At 35.7% G+C, this 20,072-nt stretch overlaps 2 pseudogenes; one reads left to right on the top strand and one right to left on the bottom strand.

Moving 5' to 3' along the window:
- LOC120197306 overlaps positions 1–17,700 on the top strand; it is an 87,592-nt pseudogene extending 69,892 nt beyond the window's left edge.
- A 961-nt stretch (positions 17,701–18,661) lies between these two features.
- LOC120197307 lies at positions 18,662–19,720 on the bottom strand (annotated as a pseudogene).
- Between the last annotated feature and the right edge of the window lie 352 nt (positions 19,721–20,072).

Raw genomic sequence — 20,072 nt, forward strand, 5'->3', positions numbered from 1 at the left:
GACATGTGTCCAAGTTTCTGATGCCATAGCATTGCAGAATCTGAACTACATGAGGCAACAAAGGCTTCTGATTCTAGCAAAGTCTCTCCCTTCAGCATGTATAAGTTTGCAGCTATCTTTTCGCCTTTCAGCACCACAAGCGCTCCACGAAACATCTTCCTGATTCCTTTCTGTGTTTCGATCTCGCTTGCATTATTATCCAACAATCCGTAGGATAATAAATTTTTCTTTAGGCCTTTCACGTGTCGCACATCTCGAACAATTTTAATTGTTCCATCATACATCTTCAATTTGATGGTCCCCACGCCAACGATCTCTAAGGCATGATCATTACAACTATACACAGATCCTCCGGAGACAGGTTCATAATGATGAAAGCATTCTCTTCTTGAGGTCATGTGATATGTTGCTCCCGAATCAATGAGCCATATGTCTGCAAATCTCTTTCTACCTTCCATGGTGGTTGACGCTTCACAGCATAGAGCATCTCCATCATCTGAAGTGTTTGTAGTATTGCCTTGTGGATTGGAGTTTTTATTTAGACTCCAACAATCCTTCTTCAAGTGACCCTTCTTTCCACAATTGTAGCACTTTAAATTCTTCTTGCTTCTTGACTTCGATCTACCATGTTTGTGACTGTTGCTTTGGCCACGTTCTGTTAATCTCCCTCTCATTGTTGTAACGCTTCTGCTTGTTGCAGATTTACTTGTCTGTCTTCCTTGTTCTTGCGCTTATTTTCTTCTTGTAGAACAACAGCTGCAATGTCATCGAAGACTAGACTGGTGACATTACTGTTTGTCAAGTTGATGATGAGTTGATCATACGAATCCGGTAGACTTTGAAGTAAAAGTTCAGCACGTTCTTGTTCTAGTATTTTACATCTTAAGGATGTAAGCTGAGAAAATAATGTGTTAAGCGTGTTTAAGTGCTCCGTCACTGAAGTAGATTCTAGCATACGGAGAGTGTACAATTTCCTTTTAAAGAAAATTTTATTGTGCAATGATGTGGCCTCGTACAGTTTGGTGAGATGATCCCATATATCCTTAGCTGTCTTCTTCTCCTCGATGCTTGACAATACTTCATCTGCTAATGCTAGATAAAAGTTTGCCATAGCATTCCCATCCATCTCATTCCATTTGCTGTCATCTGCGAAATCCACCGGCCTTTCACTGATAGCCGCTAGACACCCATCTTTCCTCAGGATAGCCTTCACTTCAATTTCCACAATGAGAAATTTCTCCCATTGAATTTTTCAATATCAAATTTCTTTGCCATAGCTTCTATTACGGATAGCTCCCACTATTTCACTATCATGAATAGTTCTCTGGAACCTTCAAAGAATGGGTAATACCTTCTTACTTTCTTATGTCGGAGGATCCACCTTTTGGTGGAAACCACAAAGACAATAAGTAGATATTACACACTCTAATCTGGCTCGGATACCAATTGTTGCGGAAGACGGCTATCAGATAGAGCAAAATCGTAACTGATAATTTGAGAAAATAAAAATGAAGATAAAGAAGACACAAAATTTAATGTGGAAAACCCCTAAATAATATAGGGTAAAAACCACAGGCAACGGTAGAAAAATTTCACTATGAGAAAATAGGAATTACAACTTCTCTCAATCTACCAAGGAGAAAACAATGATAATTCTCTCTTGATAAAAAGGAGAAAACAACTCTCAAGAAACTCTCTAAATTCTCTCTAGTATTGGAAGAAAGCTAGAATGCTTTGGGATGGGTTTAAAGCTAAATGAGCTAGGGTATTTATAGTTGAAGCTTCAAGGACTAATTTGTAAATACCCTAAATTACAATGGCTAAAATTGAGGTTTTACCATTGTTGAAAAATCAACAAATGCTGCACCGAATGTTGAAAACAATTTCTGCACCCCAAGCTTTTTGACAATTGCCATTCAGTGCATTAATTGCACCGAAATGGCTTGACTTTCAACATTTTTATTATGTAGATTTGATCAACGTTTAAAACAAAGCATTAGTCCGAGTTTATTCACTTGTTGGGTGAACGGTCTGATTGAGATTCATGTAATTACAATCTGTTGCCCTTGTTTAATGTCGCAAGCTTATGGACTATTATCTTTTGACATTTTGCAATGTGGATGAGGGATTCTTTCTTTAATGGGATTGTTGTATCTGTGTTTTAGATCTTGATTTCCTGATGAATTAATGTGTGCTGCAAATTGTCAGGGGGGACCCAGACCAATGCTACTGCAAGGCCAAATCCTGCTGCGGATGCCAGGACAGCAGGTGTTGGTGGTCTGGGAAGCCTTGGACTTCCAGATCTGCCTCCAATGATGAATGGAATGCCATATGCTTCTCAGTTGACTCGGTTATTGCAAAGCCCAGCAATATCACAGATGATGCAGAGCATAATGTCTAATCCCCAATATATGAATCAGGTATTTTGAGGAATCACTTCAATCAAGAGATTTTCATTTGCTTATTTTCAGTTTGTTAAAAATCTGTTTTTACTTTTTAGATTATGAATCTCAACCCCCAACTACGTAGTAGTTGATTTGAATCCTCAATTGAGAGAGATGATGCAAAACCCGGAAGTACTTCGTCAGATGTTTTCCCCTGAGACAATGCAGGTATGTTCTATGACATTAGTGTCACTGAATTCTCTTGTGGTAAATGCTAAAAGATTACACAACTTGATGGTTTTGCATCAATATATCTTTCTCTCTTTAAGCTCATCCGTAGCTGATACAGTCTTATGGGCATGCTAAGGCTACCTCACTTTATATAATATCAGATTATTTGCTGTTTTTTTTCAAGTACTGTTTTGACAGTGGAGTCACCTATGTTCACCTTTCCCCCTTTTCCTTTTATTTCTTGCAGCAAATGCTAGCTTTACAACAGTCCCTTATGTCTCTCAATCGACAGCAAGCAACCCAGTAAGTGATAGTACCTGTCTATTCCATTGATAACAAAAACTCAATTGCCTTTTACTACTCTTGCTTTCGAGGTTGTCCTAAGATTTCTACACGCTGTGGTTACAAATATCAAAGTGGTTTCTAAACCGACTTAAATCCTATCTGGTTCCTTGATTGAAGATAGATATGTTGTACCTTTCTTCTGTAATTATTGGTTTCAATTGGACCATATGAGATTTGAAAAATAGAATCAATTTTTTATACTAATTGTTTAACCTCATTTGGCTTTCTTACAGGGATTCAGCACAGACCGGTGGTACTACAGGTATAGATTATAACAATTCCAAACTGCAGTTAATTCTCTAAAAAGAGCATGAAGATTACTTCCTCAAATTGTCTAGGGCTTTCTCTAGTTTGCTGCGCCATCATCCTTTACCAGCTCTTTCAACGTTTTATGTTTTTACCCATTGTTTTGTTCGATTGATTTTCAGCGGCACCAGGAGCTGCTAATCTGGACTTGCTGATGAATATGTTTGGCGGACTAGATGCTGGTGGCCTGGGTGTCCCCAACCAACCTGATGGTTAGCATTCTTATTATATGTTTACGAAGGCTTTGGTTTTATTAGATTTTTTTTTTTTTTTGTACTTTTGGGTCACTACTAATGGCATCTTCATTGGAATACTAGTTCCCCCAGAAGAAGTGTATGCTACACAATTATCGCAACTCCAAGAAATGGGATTCTACGATACGCAAGAGAATATCATAGCACTACGAGCTACTTCCGGAAATGTCCATGCTGCGGTCGAGAGACTCTGGGAAACCCGGGGCAGTAATTCCTTGAAATTTCATGCTGTCTTTAAATTTGACCAAGAAACTCCCCCATGTAAGATTAGTTGATATTGGCTGGTGCCTTGGCAAACCACAGCGATTATGGGACAGATTGTTGATTCCTTGTTTTGGTCGTGTTTAGTAAGCAAGTGAACACGATAATATTACAACCGAGAACTCGAAGTTGTTGATATAGGCTTAGCATACATACTTTGGATCATTCATCTTTGGTACTTTGCTTTTGTACATACACTTCAAATTGTTGTTCTTTTCTAATTTTAAATAACTTTAAAACGATCGACCCCCGGGCATGTGTGGCTACGGTCCGGAACCTCCACCTTGCTCCATGGTGTGCTACGACATTAACTTCACCGATTGCTTCCTTTTCCTCAACTCAGAAGACTGTAATGTGATTGCATTTCTCAAGCAACTAATTCTGTGTTTTATAGCAGAACAAGGTCTGCTTACTCGAGCGAAGAAACATGTGATGTATGTATATGGTTGAAAAATGGATATGTCGTGAGAACAGTAGAAAATCTTCCGATATTGTTCCAAGTCGAGTGTTCTGTAAATGTTTCTAATCTGTTGGTGTGCCATCGCGTGAACTAACTAAAAACTTGATGTATAAACAAGTGACCCTATCATCAATCCTCGCTCCGTCGAAAAACGAGTCCACCCCGAGCCGCTGGTATACACGTTGCCTCCTTTACTCTTGCACTCAAACTCCCACCATTCAGACCCGTTATTGTTTGCAGTAAGATAAACTTGTCCCATCACCGCCATGTTCAAAACTAGTTACTTATGATTTTGAAATACCCGTTATTTGAATAATTAATTAAAATGATAAAATTGACATATTATCATAATTATTATCATTGCTAATGGGGATGGGATGTGATAAATTAGCGGCAGAGACCTCTCTCACCATAGTTGTGGTGTGGAATGTTGTAGAATTCGGGTTAATTTCCACTAATAATAACAAATTCACCTTGAAAACTATTATCTAGGTGACTAGTGTGAAAACGATTGTACTAAAAATCACACCAAGGTAGATTCCCAGGAAAGAGGAGGGGTCACAATGGTCCCTCTTAAAACCCACTTTCCTTAGACATAACTACCAAGACAAGTAATTTTAATAGGACAATAATTAACAACAACTATACCCGACAATAGCATTAAATAGACATAAAGAGAACACCAAAATTTAACGAGGTTAGGCCAAAATTATGCCTACCTCCTCGAACACTACTAAAATAATATTTCACTAGTAGATGAAATATTACAAAGAAAGAAAGAATACAATGGCCTTTAATAAAAGAAGGCTTATTTGTGGGATGCTAACTAAGGAGGAGGAGGGCACTATTTATAACAAAAAATTTCCCCTCCTCCTTATACAAAACCAATGTGGGATATTTGCCAAAAACCAACAAATCTCCACCTTGACAAATTCCACACACGTCTCTCAAAAAATCCAATCTTCAGTAGTGTCTGCAAATTCATCTTTCAATTTATAACAATATTGACCAAGTCTAAACAATGTTTAAACTTGACCGCAGTTACCACTTTTGTCAACATATCAGCAGTATTCTCAGTGGTCCGAATCTTCTGGATTATGACTCCGCCTTCTTATAGAATCTCTCGTACAAAGTGATATCGAACATCGATGTGCTTCGTCCTTGCATGGTAAACTTGGTTCTTTGCTAAATGAATAGCACTCTGACTGTCACAGTGCACTTTGATGTGCTTTTGTTCCATTCCCAATTCACCAAACAACCCTTGAAGCCAAATTACCTCCTTCACAGCCTCTGTAACTGCCATATCTCTGCCTCTATAGTAGACAAAGCCACTGTTGACTGTAAGGTGGACTTCCAACTAACTGGAGCTTTTGCAAATGTAAACACATAACCAGTAGTTGATCGACGCTTTTCCAAATCACCTACATAGTCTGAATCACAATACCCAACTACACACTGACCATCTTGTTTGTCCTGTTGAAAGACCAAACCAACATCTACGGTGTTCAGAATATACAGAATCCATTTCACAGCTTCCCAATACTCATTTCCAGAATCATGCATATACCTGCTCACAATCCCAACTGCCTGTGAAATATTGGGTCTCGTACACATCATTGCATACATTAAGCTACCAACAACACTTGCATACGGAACCTTTGACATGTATTCCCGTTCTGCATCATCCTTAGGTGACATGGATACACCGAGCTTGAAATGAGGAGCAAGAGGTGTACTAACTGGTTTTGACTTCTCATTCATGCCAAAAAGTTTTAGTACCTTCCTCAGATATTCTTTCTGAGACAAACAAAGCCTCCCCAATTTCTTATCCCTTGATATTTCCATGCCTAGAATCTTCTTTGCTTCACCAAGATCCTTCATCTCAAACTCCCTGTTCAATTGAGTCTTTAGTTTCGCAATTTCTGTCTGACTCCTGGAAGCTATCAGCATATCATCAACATAAAGAAGAAGATATATATAGGATCCATCTTGTAGCTTGCGTAAATACACACAATGATCATATTTGCTTCTTGTGTACTTCTGCCCTATCATAAACTTGTCAAATCACTTGTACCACTGCCTTGGAGATTGTTTCAATCCATATAGCGATTTTTCTAATTTACACACCATCTCTTCTTTTTCAACAACTTTGAATCCATCTGGTTGAGTCATGTAGATTTCCTAAGCCAAGTCTCCATGTAAAAATGTAGTTTTTACATCCATCTAAACTAGTTCCAAATCCAACTGTGCTACCAAAGCCAACAAAATTCTGATGGAGGAATGTTTTACAACTGGAGAAAATACTTCATTATAATCAACTCCCTTCGTTTGAGCGTAGCCTTTAGCCACCAATCTTGCTTTGTAGCGGATGTTATTTTTGTCAGGAAATCCATCTTTCTTTGCATATACCCACTTGCACCTAATTGCCTTCTTTCCCTTCGGAAGACTAGCTAGTTTCCACGTCTGATTCTTTCGAAGGGATTCCATTTCTTCATTCATGGCGATCCTCCACGTTTTATGTTCTGAACTTTGTACTGCTTCATTAAAAGTGGCAGGGACATCATCAATTGCAATTGGTAATGCAAAAGAGACCATATTAGCATAACGAGCAGGTTGTCTAATGGTCCTCTTTCCCTTTATGAGTGCAATTGATTTATATTGCTGTGGAGGTTCTTAGGTCTAAACTTCTTCTTCATCTGACTCTTCTTTTACCATAGGAGAGTCAACATCAGTTTCTTTACTGGCTGGGTCAATTCTGCTTCCTTCAAACTCCACATGTTTGGGAGTTTTATCTGTCTGCTCCAATTTTTCTGAAGTCACCTTTCTCAACGTGGTAGATTCATCAAAGGTAACATCCCTGCTAAAAATTATTTTCTTTATTTCTAGACACCGAAGATGATAGCCTTTCACACCAAAGGTGATCCCCATAAAGATTGCCTTCTTTGCTCTTGGATCCAGCTTTGATTCCTTAACATGGTAGTATGCAGTGGAACCAAACACATATAAGGAATCATAATCTGTAGCAGGTACTCCAACCATTCTCTAATGGTGTTTTACCACCAATAGCAGTCGATGGTAAGCGGTTGACAAGGTGACAAGCATAGATCAAAGCCTCAGCCCAAAATTCTTTGCATAACCATCATTAGACAACATACACCGAACCTTCTCCACTAATGTTCGGTTCATACGCTCTGCCACCCCATTCTGTTGTGGTGTACTTCTGACAGTGAAATGCCTGACAATACATTCTTCTTCACAGACTTTCAGAAATGGATCATTTTTGTACTCTCCACCATTGTCTGTACGGAGACGTTTGATTTTTCTGTCTGTTTTAGTCTCCACTATCTTTTTCCATTTAAGGAAAAATCCTAGCACCTCATCCTTTGTCTTCATTGTATACACCCAAACTCTCCGGGAAAAATCATCAACAAAGGAGACATAATAGTGTGTTCCTCCCAATGAAGTTGTCTTGGAAGGCCCCCATACATCTGAATGAACATAATCCAAAATACCTTTAGTATCATAGATTGTTGTTCCAAATTTCACCCTCGTCTTCTTCCCTTTGATGCAATGTTTTCAAAAAGTTAATTTGCAAGCCCGAGCACCCTTCAATAATCCTTGATCTATCAGTAATTTCAAGGATTTTTCACCAACATGCCCCAAGCGCATATGCAATAACCTGGTTGCTTCTGACTCCTGTTCATCAATAGAAGCTGCCACTACTGTTGTCCCAACAATTGTACTACCCAGAAAGTAATACACATTGTTTCTTTTCCGGATTCACTTAATTATCACCAGTGCACCAGAGATAATCCTCATAATCCCATATTTTTCCCTCACTTCTAAACCTTTTGACTCTAAGGTTCCTATAGAGATGAGATTTCTCATTAAATCTGGTACATAATGGACACCTGTTAAGGTTCTGATTGATCCATCCTGATTCCTCAAGCGAATTGAACCAATCCCAAGTGTGTCAAGAGGGGAATTATTTGCTATGTAGACAATTCCACCTTTTAGTTCTTTAAAATCAAAGAACCATTCTCTATTGGGGGTCATATGGTGGCTACAAGCTGAATCTAACAGCCATGAACTGGAACAACTGGTTGATGGCGTAGCAGCGAATGCGAAATCTGAATCTGCATCATCATACTCAACCACATTTGATTCTGAGACAGCCTTTCCCCTTTCAGGTTTGCCTTTGTTCTTTAGCCTAGGACAGTCTTTCTTCCAGTTCCTTTTTTCTCGACAAAAGGCACATTCATCTTTGCTCAATCTGGACTTTGACTTCAATCTCCCTCTCCTTCCTTTATTCTGACTCTTCGAACGACCTCTAACAACAAAGAGCTTCTTCTTCGACACTTGTGTTTTCTTGTTTGTCTTTCTTTCTCAATTCATAACTATACAAGGCAGCAGTTACTTTACTGAGAGACACATCAACTTTCCCATGAAGTAGAGTAGTTTCAAGATACTCAAACTCATCAGGAAGTGATCCCATCAACATCATAGCCAGATCTTCGTCTTCAAAAGTCACGTCCATATTCATCAGATCAGTCACCAGCTGATTAAAGCTAGTAATATGATCATTCATAGTGGTACCTGGTACATAGTTGAAGCGGAAAAATCTCTTTTTCATGCAGAGCTTGTTCTGACCGCTTTTCTTCAAAAATTTCTCCTCCAGTGCCTTCCACAATTTACTTGCAGAAGTTTCCTTAGAAAATGCATACTTTTGCTCTCTAGAAAGACACGATCGAATAGTACCACATGCCAATCTATTGATCATCTTCCATTCTTTCTCCTCAACATCATCTGGTTTCTCTCCTTCAATAGCAATGTCTAGACACTGCTGAAATATGGCATCTCGAACCTCACTTTGCCACATATCAAAATGACCGATGCCATCAAAAATCTCCACTACAAATCTAGCATTTGTCACAGCTGTTGACGATGATGTGGATGTTTTTGTTGCGTCTGCCATTTCTGCTACAAATTCTATTTAATAGCTATCAATGCGGAATGCCAATTATCCCAAGGAAATTTTTTCTGATGTGGAAGATCAACCTAAGCCGCAACAACAGAGCATACTAAAATAAACCAAGAGCTCTGATACTAATTGGTGTGGAATCCGATTTAATTTCCACCAATAATAACAAATTCACCTTGAAAACTATTATCTAGGTGACTAGTGTGAAAATAATAATTGTACTAAAAATCGCACCAAGGTAGATTCCCAAGAAAGAGGAGGGGTCACAATGGTCTCTCTAAAAACCCACTTTCCTTAGACAGAACTACCAAGACAAATAATTTTAATAGGACAATAATTAACAACAACTATACCCGACAATAGCTATTAAATAGACATATAAAGAGAACACCAAAATTTAATGAGGTTAGGCCAAAATTATGCCTACCTCCTCGAACACTACTAAAATAATATTTCACTAGTAGAAGAAATATTACAAAGAGAAAGAAAGAATACAAATAGCCTTTAATATAGAAGAAGGCTTATATTTGTGGGATGCTAAACTAAGGAGGAGGAGGGCTCTATTTATAACAAAAGAATTTCTCCTCCTCCTTATACAAAACCAATGTAGGATATTTGCCAAAAATCAACATGGAAATCAAACTTTGCGATAACCAGAAAAGTAACGACTAGAAAAATAAACAAATAAAAAAGTATATATAAAATTCAATGTTATAAAGTAATGACTACTATAAAGTTTGACTAGTAAGATCTACTAGAAACTTTTCGATAACTAGTAAATTCAATCTTATCCTTAATTTTCACTTCATACATAGTCAAAGGTCTAACCTGCACATTTCTTTATCATGATTATTTGACTTAATGTTCTTTTTCCTTTATATTCAATTATATGACTTAATTGTTATCTAAATTGTTCTAGATGACTACTATAAATTTTTACTAGTAAATCTACTATAATGTCAAAACTAATATCAAGATTTCAACTCAATAGAAAACAAGAAAGAAGAATACGCCGCAAAGTTACTACTTTACTAGTCATCTTCCGTCGACTAGTAGATGGTCCACTTCAACGTCATTTCTTCTTCTCTTGCGTCGACATCATCTTCCGTTTCCATTTCCCTCATTGACGTCACGTAGAATCTTAACTGTCTGTTATCAATGTTATTTGGCGAATATTTTGTACTCCTATACCTTGCACCAACAAGCGATCCACCAAAATCTTCTTCTTAATCCTCTCGAATATCATTATAAAAGGGAATGATTATCAAAGAAAATCATTAGAGAAATATATTTTTAATCTTATTCTAGAATAATATCAATTGAATATTATTATAAATAGATATAATCAAGATTAATTCAACAATCAATCGTAATAATTTTGATAAATATATAAATCATATAAATTAAATAACTCATTAATTTCAGATAAAATTCAATTATATAGATAACAATTTAGAATATGATGGAATTAAATAATTGAATATAAATAAAAAGAACATTAAGTCAAATAATCACGATAAAGAAATGTGCAAGTAAGATCCTTTGACATTTGACAATGTAATCCAACACTTAAGCATATCTATCAACGGCCAAAAGTAACATCTACCTTTTGTCATACCATTAGTGTTTCTTTGTAAGATGGGTCGTTAGTATCCACCAATTTTTCATTCATTTTCCATTTATACCCTCTAAAATCATATAATATTATTTTTTAAATAAGTGATTTTGAGGATGAAGTATTGATGAGAGTATAAAGAAGTTAATAAATTGATGTGAAGAAAGAAATTGTAAAGAGTTACGATCAAATGATTAAATTAAATAAAACATAAGGTTTAAGGATTAAATTGAGTAAAGAAGTAATATGTTGTCAAAAACCAACGGAGATTGAGTTAAAACCGACGATACTTCCGATTGAAATTTATGACAAATGACGTTGATTCACGACGACAGGTTTGGGTGGAGTTTTGTTCTTCAGTTGACAACGAACACGATGGTGGTTTCGATTCGTCAAACGGTGGTCGGACGGTGAATAGATCGGAGCTCATAGGAGGGTTGAGGGGAAGAGAAAATGGGAAACAATTTTGCAGAAACATACGGGGAAAGGGGGTTTATAATTCATCATATAAAAAATGGGTAAACTATGAATTTAGTCACTGAATTTCTTATACTTCTTAAAATGGTATGCTCACTTTACGATTTTACCCTTTAATCCTCAATTTCTCCCAAAATACCAATTAAAATCAATACTTTATAATTATGAAAATTTAGCCCCTAAATTAGGGTGTTACATTTTCATTCATCTTTTGCAACAACTCTTCTGCCTTTAATATTTTCCCCTCTTCCCACAAGCTATACAGTAAAATATTGCAAGTATAAGTATTCGGGACACAACCATTTCTCATCATCTCATTTAGAATATCATTTGCTTCAGATAACTTCCCCTTACGACAGTAGCTATGTAATAAAGTGTTGTAAGTTATTGTATCGGGAGAAAGACCACTCCTTGTAATAAAATTCATCACCATTATACGAGTAAATATTAGGTTCTACACCTTTATTTACCATGTCCTTAAGTACAAGTTGAGCCTCTACTAACTTCCCATTTCTTAGCAACCCCAACAACCAGATATTATAACTCTCTAAATTCATCAAATCACAATTTTTCTCCATAGACTCAACCAAGTTCTTTGCTTCCACCAGCATCCCCTGCTTATAGAACCCCTCAAGCATTAGATTATAGGTTATAACATTAGGCCAAGGTAGCCCCACGGCTTTATCTATTTGTATATCTCTAAAAATCCTTGATGCTTCGAGAACTTGACCCGCTTTACAAAGAGCGGATATTCTAGCATTGAATGTAACTTCATCAGGAAACAAACCATCCTCTCTCATTCTTTCTACCAAATTTTCAGCATCATTAGTTTTACCACTCGAAATCAATGTATTATACACAACTCTATTCGGCAAAATCCTAGAATTTTTCATCTCATCCAAAAGCTCCACCCCTTTATTAGCAAGGGTGAATCTGTAATACCCCCGAACCAAAATGCCAAAACTAAACTCATTGGGCAGACAACCTTTCTCAGGCATTTTATCAAATAATTCTCGGGCGTCCAAATGACCCAAATCACACAACCCACAAATCAAAGATTGAAAGTATAAGTTTGAGGAGAAACACCGGTAACGACCATATCTTTATACAACCAAAGCACACAATCCAAAATTCTTTCTTTAATACAACATCCAAAGAGAACATTGTACAAACAAATGGAATGCGGGTTTTGTGGGAAGTTTGTTCTGATGGACCGGAACTGGGAAAAGGCTTTATCAAAGAAACCTGATTTAACTAAGAGATTGACAAGGGAAATGAGGGAGTTGAGGGGATTTTGTTGGTGTTGTGAGGATAAGAGGATGAGGTGAAGCTGATCGCTTTCTGGGAGCAATTTAAAACATATAAGGATACGGGCAATAGTAGGCACTGATGAAAGAACAAAGGGATTGGGTTGTGAAGATTGAATCCGCTTGAAGAGTTGCCATGCTAGCTTTGGGTTTTTGGTGTTTTGGAGGAGTGCTTGGGTAAGTTATGTTGTTCCCATGAAAACAACTCCAGAGTGATTTGAGCTAATAAGGTAGAACGAAGATTTAGGAAATTTATCGTCTATGTCAATCGATCAAATTATCGAACAACTTCAAAAAAATGATACTTGTCGACTAGCCAATTCATTGTCCTTCCAGGGTATTCAATCCTTCCCGGGCTTGGTGATATTCTTGGGTCATTTGCATTTCAGGGTTATTTTGGTCATTTTGTAGATCCATGATATTTCAATCCTCTCATTCCGTTCGATCTTATTATATATTTCAAACTTATCATCTATTTCAGTCCTTTCGAACAATTATGACAAAAGAGCACCCTCGATAAATTATTCTTCAGGTATTTAATCATAACTCGGAGATTTTCATGTCAATTACCTTCTCAAATGTTACGAACAGATTATCAGGAAATTTTATGTACCAAAGTAGGATATACAACAATATAAAGTGTCGATAATTTAATATAAGTATCGAAACTTTCTGAATTTAAAAGAGAAGAAGTTATAGCGCCTATAAAGTGTCGATACTTTAAAAAAATATATCGATCTACAACAATATAACATGTAAAAATATGATAAAACATGTCTCAAAATTGACAAAACCAGTAAAACGATACCGGATATGTTGAAAGTGTCGATAATTTAATATAAGTATCGACACTTTCTGAAATTAAACTAAAAAGTGTCGACACTTTATGAAAATGTATCGATTCATAACAATATAACAGGTAAAAATATGATAAAACTGGTCTCAAAAATGACAAAACTGGAAAAAGTTACCGGATATGTTGAAAGTTTCGATAATTTAATGTTAGTATCGACACTTTCTGAATTTAAAAGAGAAGAAGTTATAGCGCTTATAAAGTGCCGACACTTTATTAAAATGTATCGATCCTTACCAATATAACAGGTAAATATATGATAAAACAGGTCTCAAAAATGACAAAACCAGAAAAATTTATCGGATATGTTGAAAGTGTCGATAATTTAATATAAGTATCGACACTTTCTGAATTTAAAAGAGAAGAAGTTATAGCGCTTAGAAAGTGTCGACACTTTATGAAAATGTATCGATCCATAACAATATAACAGGTAAAAATATGATAAAACCGGTCTCAAAATGACAAAACCGATAAATAGATATCATATATGTTGAAAGTTACGATACTTTAATAAGTACGCGTAATAAATTATCGATACTTTCAAAGAAATAGGTAACTATCCTATCGAAAGTATCGACACTTGACATAAAAGTATCGACACTTATGTAGTTGTATTGATTAAATATAAATAACATATCCGGTGTAAATATAAAGGCGTAGTTATCCTCTGAAAATAGATAGAGTTTTTGAAATCGAAGCGTAATTGTTGTTGTATTTCAGAAGGCGTTTATACGTGAAGTTTTGTTTGTTTGTTGCTGCAGTCGAATCAAAAGGTACGTTGTTGAAACCCTAGTTTTTTATTATTACAATAATGGGAAATATAGTTTTTATGTGTTGTTGTTTGGGGGGTTTTCGAAGTAAAGAAGCATTTGGGACCGAATCAATACTTTTAGTTAATATTTATAGGTAAAAATGATATTATAGGTAGAAAATGATATTTTAGGTTGTATAAATGTGCCGACACTTGTTGTAGTGGTCATTCAAATTCTTTTGAAGGCCAACCATTTTACCACAATGAGTGGTTATTGATTTTTGTATATTGAATAAAGTGTATGTAAGCAGTATTTGATTTGATTTGATTTGCGCAAATTGATATATGAAGGAAAAATGAAGTCAATGGGAGGAAAGCAACCAAAGGGTGGATATATGTACTTCTAGTAAGTATCAGTCTTTTTGTTATTATTGTTGAAATGGTAAATGGATTAAAACTTTAAATTGATTAAAAATTTTAAATGTTGACAGTATGGTCGAATGCAAAAGGATGAAGGAAGATGGCACACACAGTGATTCGGTATGTAAAATGAAATTGACATTGAGTATTATTTAGTGTTAATGTATTGATTAAGAAACATTACACTTAATATTAGGTGACAAAGATGTGAGGTCGAAATGGAATTCGATGAGTGATGCGAAAAGGAACCTTACATCACACAGTCAAGGAATGATAGTAAAAAATACAAAGAACGGATGAAAGCACATGAAAAGAAGGTATTCATTAAACTTGTAAATACATTGATACAAGATATAGAAGAATAATAACATTATATATTGTTAAAAAATATAGGAAGTGTCAACAAGGTGCAGCATAAAAAGGGTGAATTCATTAATTGAACACCTTAAAGAGAAGGATCAGTTGAATGTGCTGAGGGAAATGGGGTTTAGATCGTTGATAGGAGTTGGGGATCGACCAATTCGGAGGGAATTGTGTCGATCCTTGATGGAGCAATTTGATGTCAAACAATGTATTGCTAATATGGTGATTATTCATTCCCTCTGGGGTATCGGCTGCTGCAGCCGTCTTGGGGGTACAAACAATGGCAAAGTGTTGTAGAAGTCTGTAGGAGTAAGAACTGGAAAGCACTTGCCTCTAAATATAGTTTGAATCAGAAGGTGGCATATGCTGAAGTTGAAGAGGATATCAAAAGTGGATCTTACGGGGGATGACCTATTCTTGTGATTGGCGTATGAGTACGTTGACGATCAACGATATTGACTTTTGATTCTCGAAACCCTTCTTTCAAACAACAAAATTCTTGTGTCTTCACATTCCCTTCCATGTCAAGCCGTGTTGTTCCCCGACGTGCACTAAACCCATGTTCTTGTGCGAATCCCTTGTAAAAGTACCAAGCTTGATCACGTGAAGAGAAGAGCTTACCAACCAATATGTCAGATTCATCAACATTATATACTTCATGGCATTCATCGGTTGGCTTAACATTGTTTGCATCATTATGATTCATGGCAAAAATTTTGTTGTGCAATTTTAGTGGTCCCAACAGGAGTAGATGGAGATGTAAGTAAAAGTTCATTGAACAACATGTTTTCAGTGGTGCTTTCAATAGGATGTGGTATTGGTAGTGGTAGTTGGAAGGTGAGTACAACATTAAATTTACAGGACATATTCAGGTATGTACAATAATTACAACATTCAATAACTTTAAAGTAATAGATAAATTTAAAATGTAGGTGGTAAAAGTATACTTTTTTAATGACAAAATTAGTAAACACAAAGATTTGTTTCGATACATATGTAAGAATATGTGTCGATATATTTTCAAAAAGTATCGACCCAAAAACATCGAAACAAATAATTATAATGTAATATTTAAATTAACAATGTAACCAGTATACATATACCGGTTAATTATAAAACAGGTCAACATAAAGTATCGACACTTCTTAAGTTTGTGTCGATACTTTTTCCAAAAGAAAGCACAAACAGGTTCACGCATAAAGTGTCGATACATTTAAAATTATATCGATCACAAAAACATCGAAACCGATAATTATAATGTAATAGGTCAATTTACAATGTAGCCGGTTTAAATTTACCGGTTTTATGAGAAAATAGGTCATAATAAAGTATCGACACTTGTGTAATTTGTGTCGATACATTTTGTCCATAATGAATGCCCAACGAGGTGCAAGAATAACGTGTCGATACATTTAAAATTGTATCGATCCCAAAAAATCGAAACAAAAATTACAATGTTATAGGTAAATTTACAATGTACCCGGTATAAATATACCGATTTTATGAGAAAATAGGTCTAAATAATGTATCGACACCTTTATAGTTTGTGTTGATACTTTTTTCCAGAATGAATTAGGAATGCCCAACGAGGTGCAAGCATAAAGTGTAGATACATTTAAAATTGTATCAATCCAAAAAACAACGAAACCAATAATTATAATGTAATAGGTAAATTTACAATGCCAAGAACATCATTGAGTCTCTTGTATCTTTTATTTAAATCATTGACTTTGTCCTCGCATTGCTGCGGCGATACATGATGACCCCTTTCAACCATGAGTTTCGAAACGCACTTCCACTTCCCTATCTTATGCACAATAGACGATTTCCTTCTAACACCACCCAGACAATCAGAAGAAGCATCCTCATCAACATAAAAAACAGCATTAATCAAAAGCCTAACCATTTGTGGTGTCCATTTCACTCGTTGCCACAAGAACTCGCCTCTCTCCTCGGAACCATCATAACATCCATCACCACCACCTTGTTTATCGAAATTGTTCCAATTATCATCACTTGGTTTTTCGATTTCTTTCGTATTCTCAGACCCGAATGGCAAAACATCTTGAAATTGGGAACCTTGCTGGTAAAATTGCTGGTCGTCTAACCCTTGATGAACCTGAAATGAGCCTAGTGAGTCCAAATATGCAAATGACTGAGTCTGACCACCTGGAATCAGATTGTTATCTGATGTTGGATTTCCTTCCATAGTTTGTCAAAAAAAAAATTCAATACTACTTTCAATGTAGCTTACAAGCTTTTTATAGGCCAAATTGACACTTTTGGAAATGGAGAACCAGAGACGGCAATGGCTGCTAACATTAGTAGGTGAATTAAAGCAAAATCTTTGAGCGGATACAAAAATTAAAACGAAATCCAGCAACAAGATTTAGAAAATCCCAAACAAATAAACACCCAAATTGCATGCAACATTGCAAAACTCAAATGTTACACCCGACTCGTTCACTGAAGCTAACGTACACAGTTTTGGGATTCTTCTCGAATGGAAATGTTGTAAAGCAGTGGAAAGAGCTTATCTGGCACAAAAGCAAAGACCCATTTCGTCATAAAAGTTGTTCTTTTCCCCCTTTACACAAATAAAGTTAAAAATATCTCTTTTGGCTCCAAAGCTCTCTTCTTTCCATGCGAACTAGGCAGTTGCGCAATAAGACATGGGTGCAATTTGATTTAACTCAAAAAGAGAATTGGCATGGCTGAGTCAGATCCGACCTGGTTATACTGAACTGTAGTGGTCCAATCTGACTCAATTAATCATGGAATGTAAAAATTTAAGAAAACGAAAATATAAAAATTTAAGAGATATAAAATTAATTATTAATATAAAATAAAAAATATTTTAATTATATAAAAGTTTGAATTTTCTAAGAGTTAGACAACATCCCTTCAATGCTTAAAGTGGATTTTTCTTTGATTTCCTTTAATTTCAAATTTAATTAATCGATCAAATACCGAATATAATGGTAAGGTACATTGTTAATTTTATAAAGAGGTATAATAACGAAATTTCAAACATAAAATTTTCTTTGATTTTCTTTAATTTTTATTATAGTTAATCGATCGAATATCAAATGTTAAGTATAATGATAAGATAAGTTACTAATATTATAAGGAGAGATAACTACAAAACTCAAAACATGAACAATAAAATCAACGTAAAAGATTAAAAAATATATTGAAACATTGTATTTATGTAAAATCCCAAATATCACTCTTTTTTAAATTTTTTATTGAATTACTAAATTTTGAGTATACTGATAAGACACTTTGTTGATATTATTAAGAGAGATAATTACGAAACTCCTAATAATAGAATTAACTTAAAAGAATAAAAAATATATATTAAAACATAGTATTTATGTAAAATCTCAAATATCATTCTTTTAAAAAAATTGTTTTATTGAATTACTAAATTTTGAGTATAGTGATAAGGTATGTTGTTCATATTATTAAGAGAGATAATTATGAAACTCCGAATAATAGAATTAACATAAAAAAACAATGAAAATATATTTATGTAAAATCCCAAATATCATTATTTTTCCGAAGAAAAATTATGAACATAGTATGGAATCACATGTTAAAGGTTAAAGTGACTTATGGCCTACAAGTTTATGCATTTGTTTTCTTTCCTCTTGTCCATCTTAATTTGAAGCAGCGTAGAGTGCTTTAATCTCTTCAACATCATCATAGCTGCCAAGGAAAACAGGAGATCGCTCATGTATCTTCCCTGGGACTAAATCAAGTGCCTACAAATGCATGGAAAATTAACAACATATGAGGATTGTTGCCTTGTGAATCGAACCGACGGTCGAGGAGTCGAACGGTAAGGAACTCGAGTTTTCTCGATCGAAAATGATTGAGGCAAGCAAGTCATATTACCCTTTGTTTTCCAGTGAAAGCTTGACCTCCAGCCTGCTCCATCAGGTATGACATTGGGAAGACTTCGTAAAGAAGACTCTATAGGAAAAGAAGTTATGTTAAGTGAGAAATAACCAAAATTGCAATGAAGAAATGGAGCTTTCAAAGCGATGTTGTACCGAGTTTCCGTTTGGACTTTTCTTATCTGCAGGTATAAGAATACCGCCGTAAAGCATTGTCCGGTGCACATCTGCAACCATGCTGCAAAGGCAAATGCCATTAGTGTTATCTCCGGTCGAGTATAGAATGCAACACATATCCAGACACAGGTAAATATACTCATGTCCGGTGCTCGTGCTTCGAGTCCGTGTAACATAGCGAGCCTAATAGTAGATTACCTTCCAATGTACCTAAGGGACCTTGGGGGGTGAACCATCTGCAGGGAACTTGCATTTTTCCACAAACTTTGTAGTTGGCTCATCCCAATTCATGGCATTTCCTTCATTTACTGAATAAATCTTTCCCCTTTTTGGTACCTTGATATTGGGATGGGTTAGTATGAACTCGCCGAGAGATGGATCGAGTGTGAAACCGTTGACGCCACTCCCGGTACTCAGCACTAGCTGCAAATCAAAAGCAAAGAACCCTTCCAAGGTGTTTCAATTATCAAAACAAAATCGATCTGAGTTGCAGTAAATGCTGATAGTGGTGATTGTTCTTACCGTGCAGGAGCTTCCGTACATGCAATAACCGGGGAGTGTGCCGCTACGATCAGTAAACCTCCACCTAGCTTCATGGTGTGCTGCGATATTAACTTCCGTGATTGCTTCCATTTCTTCAAACTCAAAAGATTGCAATGCTTTTACGCAAGTAAACGACAGTTAATATAGATATAATTAATTAATGACTAAAATAAGAGTGAAGAGAAAGTTGAGTGATTGAATTTGTAATATATCCTACTGTGTCACTTAAAATCCCACCCTTAGGTAGAAATGACAATATTTGGACTATTCACGCAAGTAAAACAAAGCCAAGCAATACCTGTCCCATTCTCCTATATCAACCGTTTTCCTTTTTTGGTAGAGATAAGGTTGTCGTTTTAATTTTTCAATTTTTTTATTTTTGTAATTTCAAATTCGATTGGAAATTTAGAAATTAGGAGGTTTTGAAACTAGGAGGAAAATG

Source organism: Hibiscus syriacus, unplaced genomic scaffold, assembly GCF_006381635.1.
Source record: "Hibiscus syriacus cultivar Baekdansim isolate YM2019G1 unplaced genomic scaffold, ASM638163v2 tig00117048_pilon, whole genome shotgun sequence".
NCBI lineage: Eukaryota > Viridiplantae > Streptophyta > Magnoliopsida > Malvales > Malvaceae > Hibiscus > Hibiscus syriacus.